Source organism: Zeus faber (genome assembly GCF_960531495.2).
Source record: "Zeus faber genome assembly, chromosome: 11".
In the NCBI taxonomy this organism is placed as follows: Eukaryota; Metazoa; Chordata; class Actinopteri; order Zeiformes; family Zeidae; genus Zeus; species Zeus faber.
The window spans coordinates 27704077-27714076 of NC_137205.1; the positions used below are offsets into that span (position 1 = coordinate 27704077).

The window sequence follows — 10000 nt, forward strand, 5'->3', positions numbered from 1 at the left end:
TTATCCATCGCTGTTTTAATCGCCTCCACGGAACTCTGCGGCAAAGACGACACGACGGCAAACAGAGGCACGGAGACGCGTCCGTCAAAAAGCACCGCAGAACCCAGCAGCGCCATCATCCAGAGAGCAGGGCGTGGCCCTGGAGAGGGGGAGGGGCGGCGAGCGGGCGGACCCCCAGGCGGTGGCGGTGTGACGGGGGGGGGGTGGTAAGTTCTGTGCCTCGTGGAGCGCGCACGTGTTTACCGGCGGATGAGGTGCGGTCTATCAACACCCCAAAAAGGAAGTCGGAGGCGGAGGAGCCGGGCGGGGCGGGGCGGCCAAAAAAGGTGGCCCCGGGTGGGCGCAGCCCGGGGGGGTTGAGAGGATTTGAGTAATTCCGTTCCAATTCCAGTTCCATTCGCTTCGTATTAAATACGTCAGTAACTTTGTGCTGATGGATTTTAGGCGCATTACTGAAAAAAAAATCTCATAAAACAGCGTCGTTAGATGATGTCAACGGCTGTATTTACACCTCATAGCTCGCGCGCCCGTGACTGTTTATGACGTCTAAGCTGAGTGACCGGTGTTCCACTCCACCGTCGTTATCGCCGACGACCCAAATCCATTCAGAATTCCTTCAAAATGGCCGCCGAAAGGTTTGGCAGCTCCGCTGCGTTTACCCGGAGCCGAAATGCACACACACACACACACGGATGTCCGGCGGCCATCTTGGCCAGTTGTTTCTATTGGTCCGTCATCGATGGGAATTCTTTTTAACAGCGCCTCCGCGTGTTCAACTCTAAAGCCTTCATTCCACGGGTTACACTCCACTCACCTCCCCGGGGCGGCGCAACACCGTCAGAGAGACGGTGTTTGAAGGGACGGAAGCCGCTCGGACCCCCTCCCTCCCCCCTCCCCTCCTCCTCACCTTTCCATTAGCGGGCAGGTAGAGTTTTTTTATTTTACCCCCTTCCATTCACACCCTTGCGACCGTGACCAAAGAGATAAGCCATCTATTAATTTAAGAACTGTAATTGTCATTAGCGGCGACTCTGCTGAGGACGGAGCTTTTGGGAAATAAAAGAAAATCCCGGTTAATTAGCGGTGACATCAATCACGGTTTGGTCTGATTGGCTGGGAGGCGGCCTATCACCTGTCTGATTTATGGTGCCGCCGTTAGAGAGAGAGAGAGAGAGAGAGAGAGAGAGAGAGAGAGAGAGAGAGAGAGGGCGATCGAGAAGGGAGGGCTTGATGGGGGTAGGAGGGGGGGGGGGGTAGAGAGGGAGAGAGAGAGAGAGAGAGAGAGAGAGGGATTCACATTTACAGAGCCAGAAGGAGGTAAAGAGGATACGAAATAGAGAGAGAGAGGGCGCGAGAGAGAAGGAGATGCAGCTGTATCCAGTATATCAATCTTAAAAAGGAAAAAATTCCTTAAAAAAAAAAAAAAAAAAAAGATATATGTATATATATATATATATCTTTTTTTTAAGACAAAATCACACATAAGATAATTCAGATAGACTTGAGGAAATGCGTCTTCAACCATATCACTTGGATTTGAGTGAAACAGGTGACCTGTCATGAGAACCGAGTGTTGACGCTCTCCATTCTTCTTTTAACAACATTTCACTTTGCCGATCGTTTCATAAAACCCTAGGATCACAAAACCCCCCCCCAAAAAAGTCATTTTGAGCCTTTTCCTCCATTTGAACAATTTTCAACGCAACCGGCGCGACCAGGAAGTAAATCCATTTCCCCCCCGGGCGCCGGGTCGGAGGTCTCCCACTTCGGTGACGCCGAGCGCGATGCGAACGCCCCGCCCCGGGGAGCCTCGGTCCCCGCGCGGGGGCCGACGCCGAAACCCGACTCCCAAAAGCCCCTCGGAGGTGACGGCCGGGCCCCCTTTGAACCTCGGGGCGCCCGAGACACCCTCGGGCCGGGGGTCCGAGAGAATTGCGAGAAGCGGGCCCCCTGCGCGCATTCGAAAGATATTTCACGGAACAAATTCAGCCTCACGCAGGAATTATTATTATTTTATTATTGTATTATTGTATTATTGTATGTATATTTACATCCGTGCCTGGGCGCTCGACTGGAGTGGGAGACAGCTGCATGATGCCGACGAGAAAGGAAGTGAGCAGACGTTGCGTCGGAGCGCCGATCGACTCCGGACCCAGCCCCACGCGGCAGCGGCCGTACAGTAGGGGTCAAAGGTCGGGGGGCGGTGGGGTTCAAGGCCGGTGGGGCGCGAGCGCTTCAAAGCCAGCCGCGCCCGGTCGGAAAAACCGGATGCTCTCCCGCTTCACTTCCGCGCCCTTTGACCCCCGCCTCTCCGCTTGTTCCTCCCTTCCCTCCTCTCTTAACACTTCCATTTTTCTCTCTTTTATCTGCACCCCCACCCACCACCACCACCACCACCACCACACTTAGGCCTCCATCCCCCACCCCCCCAATCCAATTTGTCTCCGCATTAGTTTCTTCCTTTACACATCCTGCTCTCGCTGCACTTCCCTCTCTCTCTCTCTCTCTCTCTCTCTCTCTCTCTCTCCCTCTCGCCCTCCTCCCCACCCCACCCCTCACCCCACACCCACCCCCAAACCCCCGAGGCGTGGCCCGACCTCCGGGCAACCTCGGGAGCTCCCAGGTGCAGGTGGTGGTGGTGATGTTTACGAAGGAAAGGGAGAGAGGGAGAGAGAGAGAGAGAGAGAGAGAGAGAGAGAGAGAGAGAGAGAGAGAGGGAGAGAGAGAGAGAGAGAAACAGGGGGCGAGCGAGGGGGTGGGCAGGAAGCCAAATCGAGCAAAAAACAGAGAGAGTGAGAGAGTGAGAGAGGGAAAAAGAGGAAGTAGAGTAGTAGGGAACAAGAAGATGGAGAGATAGTGGACAGAAGAAAGATGAATGGGTGAGTGACAGAGTGGGAGGTGGAGGTGGAGGTGGAGGAGGTGGAGGTGGGGGCAGACACTCAGATTTACTAGGTATTCCAGATCCTTCTATCAACAAGGCTTTGGGGCTAAGCTGCTCTTAGAAGCGGCCTTTAGATGGACCTGATTGGACGAGGGGGTCGTCCATCACCGCCGGGACGCGAGACCCTCGTGAGGTTAGGACGGAGCGAGAGAGGAGGAGGAGGAGGGGGAGGAGGGGGAGAGGAGGGAGGAGGGAGGGTGGGGGAGAGGAGGGGGGAGGAATAAGAGAGCAGGAGGGAGGGGAGATAAAAGGAGAGATTAGCAGGGATTTGCTGTCATCCAAACAAGGTTTTTTCGGGGCAGTGGGGGGTCAGTGTTTGGGGAGGGGAGAGGGAGGAGGAGGGAGGAGGGAGGAGGAGGAGGACGTGCGGGGGTGAGCGAGGAGGAGAGAACGAGAAGTGAGGGATGACAGCAGCAAACAGAGAGACAGACGGAGATAAGGGGCAGACGGAGAGAGACAGAAAACTTTATGGAGAGGAGAAAACTCAATTATGTAGAGGGGTTCACACACACACACACACACACACACACACACACACACACACACACACACACACACACACACACACACACACACACACACACACACACACATACAACAGATGCAGCTCTCCGCCTGCAGGCTGTGACTATCGTATTGGGGTGTGTGTGTGTGTGTGTGTGTGTGGGTGTGTTCATTTTTCTCATCATGTTTCCTGCCACCCTCGAGCTAGCAAGCCGTCCAAAACGCAACCTGCTGTTTGGACGGTGCACACTGATGGAGAGCTGTAAAACGCATGTGTGAGTCAGTGTGTGTGTGTGTGTGTGTGTGTGTGTGTGTGTGTGTGTGTGTGTGTGTGTAGGTGTGTGCGTGCGTGTGTGCGCTTGAGTATGTGTGCGCGTCAGATGTGTTCCACGTCCCCAAACATAAACCACCCAGATACTGTCAGCGTCCGGGTGAGACTTTTTATCTCCAGCGTGCCAACGCCAGGAAGGCTCAATATTAAAGCACTTCCCGCCAGAGCGGAGACGATTGGTTCTCGCTAAACCGCGAGGACGGAACCCCGAAGATAAAAGAAACCAAAAAAAAAAAAATTATAATTAAAAAAATAAATTGAAAAAAAAAGGAACCTCTGCACTCCTCACAGAAAGATTTATTTCTCCTGTTTTCCCCAAGACCTGAAGGTGCATTGACCTTCGACCCTGTCGCAGATGGTTGCCTGTAATTAGGGACGGGCTGATCCGATGATGCAGCGGCGCACCCGTTCACCAGTTCACCCGCGCACCGGCGGCGGGACGAGGGATGTGACCCAACCGGTTACAAATGCACGACCGTCGTGATACAAACAGTTGATCTACACAGATCAGATGTTTCCATCACAAAGTACATCCGGCGTCCCGAGACGGGCAACTTCATTTTTGATTTATTTATCGCTGCCGTCCGATTGAGCGGGTTCAGCGCGATGACAACAAATACACACGTATGAAATTCCCTCACCCTTCTCCAGGCATTATTCAAAACAAAGCTTCATTCTAAAGCACACAGCGACCACAGCACCCAGAGAATGGACACGGCGGTCGACAGTAAACGCAGCAGCGGCGTCGTTGTGAACGGACACGCGGGGCGGTCCAACTTCACCAGCGGGCCGCAAAAACGGCATAAACCTGGGGAGGGGGTCTTGAAACTCCAAGTACCTGGGCGTCGACTGTCCAGGGCAAAAACCGAACGTAACCGTGAAGCAAAACATCTTTGTTCCGTTATATTTTACTCTGTTGCTGCGATCCCAAACTATGAGCAACAAGGTTTAAAAGCAGTGAATTAATTCCCGGGCCAATGTATTATGAGCGGGCTGCGTTCAATTGCCTCGCGGTCCAGATGTGGCCTGTGGTTTGAGACCCCTGGCATAAGATGGCCACATGCACACACGCACGCACGCACGCACGCACGCACGCACGCACACATTTTACTCACCAAGGTGCATAATGTTGCTGCAGAGTTGAACAGTCAACAGTGTCTATGGAGAAAGGCAGAAATACAGAGACTGAAATTGAATTATCACGAAGAAAAAAGTAAAACATATACAACACATTCCAAGTGTAAGAGAAGGAAAGTGTGACTGTGTGAATATACACACACACACAGTCACACACACACACACACACACACACACACACACACACACACACACGCACACACGTACATTTCTCTGCAGCAGTACGTGCCGAACCCTCTCGGTTTTTTAGCTGCACTTCTTGCGTCACTAATCTTGCTCCATTTCATCATTTACATTGGATTTGAACTAAAACTGAATATATATTTATTGTCCGTTACTCATTGAATTTAAACGTAGCGCATTACATACAAACATCAAACTAAAATATTACAGAGATGCAGAATACAGAATATAAAAAAATATATAGTTTGTTGTCCATATTGACGATAGAAAGTCAGATACGTATGGTTTGAAAAAATATAATAATAACGAAAATATAAATAAATAAATAAATAAAGGAAAGGTTTTTTATTTTCTGATCATTTTCAATATGTTAAAATATTAAAAGCATATGTTTTTTAAATGTTTTAAAGTTGAAATAAGGAAATCAATTTCAATTAACAATATATCAAATTTCGGTTTTATGGATTAAACTATCTGTGGAATGGAATGGAAGCTTCCTTTTGTGGGCGCAGCCTCATTTGAAACATCTGATTGGTTCCTACTGAGCGCTGCTGGGGTGTGGTTTTGATATGAAACAGCCAATGTGAAATTAATATTTTAATATTTTAGTGATAGTTGATATAATCATTGAGTATTTCTGTTGGCCAGAATGTCCAGAAGGCTTTCAAATGTCATGTACTTTATTCTAAAACAACTAACAGCAACCTCTGAATGTTTTTTTTTTATGCCCTTGGTGTCTGACAGAGTCTAAATAAGAATATAAATATCAGTGTTAAAGTAGAAGTATTATAGGAGTAGGAGTCGAAGTTGTTGTTGTAAAAAGTAGAAATTTTTGCGTTATTTTCCCAGGCAGATCAACCGGTTTAACAATGCAACACTATAAGGAATGCGGTGGCAATGTGACAAGGTTCTGTAGAGTTAAAAATATAAATATAAATAAAACACACGCTAGTACTGGCTCTGACACTATTGAAATCGACGCTTGTACTCATACGTTTACTCTTATGTTCACACAATATGGTGCGATGCACTCTGCAGCTACTGCAATGCAGCTCTAATGTTCTTATTTCCATAATGAGAGTATTAACATTGCAACTCATAGTTTTACATCTCACTGTTTTGCCCGTAATGAGAAGAGAAAAAAATTAAATCTCACATTAAAAGACTAATGGTGATGACGATGACGATGATGATGATGATGATGATGAGGGCGCCCTCATGCGGAAGCTTGTAGTTACTACAGACAGGGATTTAGAAATCTGGAATCCCTCCCCTGCAACAATAGAAAACTGCTAGTCAGCTAGACTCATAATCAGTAAGACAGGTATATAATCAGTAAGACAGGTATATAATCAGTTAGACAGGTGTATTATTAGATAGACAGGTATATAATCGGTTAGACGGGTATAGCAATCAGTCAGACAGGTATATTATTAGATAAACATGTATAAAATTCTGTTTGACGGGTATATAATTAGATAGACAGGTATATAATTGGTGAGACAGGTATATTATTAGATACACATGCATATAATCAGTTAGACGGGTATATAATCAGTTAGACAGGTATATTATTAGATAGACAGGTATATGATCACTCAGACATGTATATAATTCGACAGACAGGTATATAGTCAGTTAAACAGGTATATTATTAGATAGACAGGTATAAAATCAGTTAGACGGGAATATAATCAGAAATACAGGTATATAATCAGTCAGACAGGTATAAAATCAGTTAGACAGTTATTTAAGCAGTCAGACGGATATATAAGCAGTAAGCCAGGTATATAATCACATAGACAAGTTATATAATCACATAGACAGATATATAATCAGTTAGACAGTGATATAAGCAGTCAGACTGGTAAATAAGCAGTACGACAGGCATGTTATCACCAGCAAAGCTTACATGAGGTGTCATAATAATTCCAGGCCAAACTGTCCACAAGGTATTTCAATGTGTGTATAGAGTTTCACAGAATGCGTTGGAACAAAACCAGTAAGACAGACGTCAGGGTGAGTTTGATGTAAAGACGTGATGATCCGAGTGAAAACGCTTGAAAAGCCACAAGCTGTGAGGTCAGCGCAAGACGCCCCCCGCTTACCGTGTATTTGGAGGCTCTGTGTACGTGTGTGTGTGTGTGTGTGTGTGTGTGTGTGTGGACACTGGATCAATACTATTAATTGAAGATGGTAAATACGTTTTAGTGTTGACTGGAGGCGTAATCAATAGCCCGCATGACAGAGCAACACGGAGGGAAGACACCGGCCTGTCTCCGAATCCACCTTTATTTAATTCCCCTGCTTTTGGTATTTCTCCCTTCGGTCTGTCACCAGCAGTCTATTACCAGTGCGCTTTCCTTCTTTCTTTCCTTCTTTCTTTCTTTCTTTCTTTTGTTCTTTCTTTCTTCCTTTCATTCTTTCTTTCCTTCTTTCATTTTTTCTTTCCTTCTTTCTTTCCTTCTTTCTTTCTTTCTTTCTTTTGTTCTTTCTTTTGTTCTTTCTTTCTTCCTTTCATTCTTTCTTTCCTTCTTTCATTTTTTCTTTCCTTCTTTCTTTCCTTCTTTCTTTCTTTCTTTCTTTTGTTCTTTCTTTTGTTCTTTCTTTCCTTCTTTCATTTTTTCTTTCATTCTTTCTTTCATTCTTTCATTCATTCTTTTGTTCTTTCTTTCTTTCTTCCTTTCATTCTTTCTTCCTTCTTTCATTTTTTCTTTCATTCTTTCTTTCATTCTTTCATTCATTCTTTTGTTCTTTCTTTCTTTCTTCCTTTCATTCTTTCTTCCTTCTTTCATTTTTTCTTTCATTCTTTCTTTCATTCTTTTGTTCTTTCTTTCTTTCTTTCTTTCATTCTTTCTTTCTTTCTTTCATTCTTCCTTTCTTCCTTTCATTCTTTCTTTCTTCCTTTCCTTCTTTCTTTCATTCTTTCTTCCTTTCTTCCTTTCTTTCTTTCTTCCTTTCTTTCTTCCCTTGCCGCTCCCTGTTTCCCTCCATTCCTTTGCTTCCCTTCCTCATTGCTCTCCACCCATCCGGCCCTCTCTCCTCCTCGCCTCCTCTCCGACCGGGGCCTCCGTCCCCCCCCTGTCACCAGGCCCAGGATGTAAATGGCGGGTCACAATGCGAGCGCCGTCCCCGGTTCACCTCGTCCCGCCGGAGACAGATAACATCTCCACTGAAGGAGACAAACACCCCCCCCCCCCCCCCCCCTCTTATTCTCGCTCCGTTCCGCCGTGTTTTCGTCTTCTTTTTTTTCTTTTCTTCTTCTTCCCCTTTTTCTGTCTGCCGCACCTCCGTCCCGTCTGGGGTCCCCCCCGCACCCTGACGCCATAAAGCTGTCACGACGGCCGTAAGATGGCCGCTCGGGGCGTCTCCGGGCTTCACGCTCTGAAAAGCACGGGGGGGGTCAGGAGTCAGCGTGGGCGCCTCGGCGGAGATCCAGCGCAGATAAGAGGAGGTGCTTGGGAATAACGCGGCAGATGCACTCACGGCATCAAACAGCTCCAAACGGGAATGATATGGATGGAACATTTTCGTTTTAATGAACACGTCCAAGGCACGGAACAAAGCCTGCTGTAGGGGCATCTGCCGCCGGAACCTGGATCAACACGTCCGCGCTCCGGCTCCTTTCAGGGGCCCAACGCTCGGGTGACGTCCTGCGGGCAGCGTCTCGCTCTCTCCTCCCGTGACACCTTAACTCTGTCAATAAGGACACAGCGGTATTTCAACGTATCGCTTACACGTCCTGACACCGGGGGACTGGACAAACGCCCGCGCCCGCCCACGGGGACGCGGAGACGGGCACGCGGACGCAAACTGATAACAGAAATGCAAACACACACACGCACACACACACACACACACACACACACACACACACACACTCACACGCACACACAGGCACAGGAAAAGGCTTTGCTTTCGCGGTGCACCCGACATGGAGGCCCGCAGCCTCTGTCATCGTGGGCCTATAGATCTTTCCACATGGGAATAGAAATGTACGCCCACACACACACCCACACACACACACACACACACACACACACACACACACACACACACACACAGAACCGCACAAGAGGCTATCGGACACCTGCAGAGCTTTTTACCTGTAAAAGGCGTGAAGTCGCACAATGTCTGTTTAAACTTGCACGCAACTTCAATCCACTGTGCAAACACAGACGAATGGGTGGACACTGAAGGCGGGGTGGGGCGACATCATCCGTACGCCACATTTGACACGGGAGCACAGTGCAGAGCGCTGGACGCAGTGAAGTCATGATATGAAGGCAGAGCAGAATGAAAAGTGTAGAAACAAAAATATAAAAACAGATAAAGACTTTAAAACAGCACCGCATAATATGAAGTCACGCCTCACTTTTACTGTTGACGGTATTTGATATAGTTTCATTTAATAATAATGTATACATATCAAAATGTATGTTTTATGATTTAATATTTGAAATAATTTCTGTAACGCTTTCACTTGAGCATAATCTTGAAAGGATCATGGCGTTGAATACTATTTGAATACTATTATCTACGCAGAGTACCCTGAATACTATTATCTACACAGAGTACCCTGAATACTATTATCTACACAGAATACCCTGAGTACTATTATCTACACAGATTACCCTGAATACTATTATCTCCACAGACTACCCTGAATACTATTATCTACACAGACTACCCTGAATACTATTATCTACACAGACTACCCTGAATACTGCTCTCTCCATCCATCTGGTTGCGGTGCATCATTTATATTCCCTCTGTCTTTCCCTTCCTTTCTGTCTTTATTATTCCTTCTCAGACACTTTTCTCTTTGCGTCTCTTTATTTCTTTGCTTTTTCATTTATTCACTCCACCACCACCACCACCACCACCACCACCACCACCCCCTG

At 47.1% G+C, this 10000-nt stretch overlaps 1 protein-coding gene across 1 annotated transcript in view; it reads right to left on the reverse strand.

Moving 5' to 3' along the window:
• The window catches only part of LOC307237390 (NACHT, LRR and PYD domains-containing protein 3-like), a gene marked incomplete at both ends in the record, with an annotated part of 102537 nt that overhangs the window by 47543 nt on the left and 44994 nt on the right, over positions 1-10000 (reverse strand). The window lies entirely within an intron of this gene.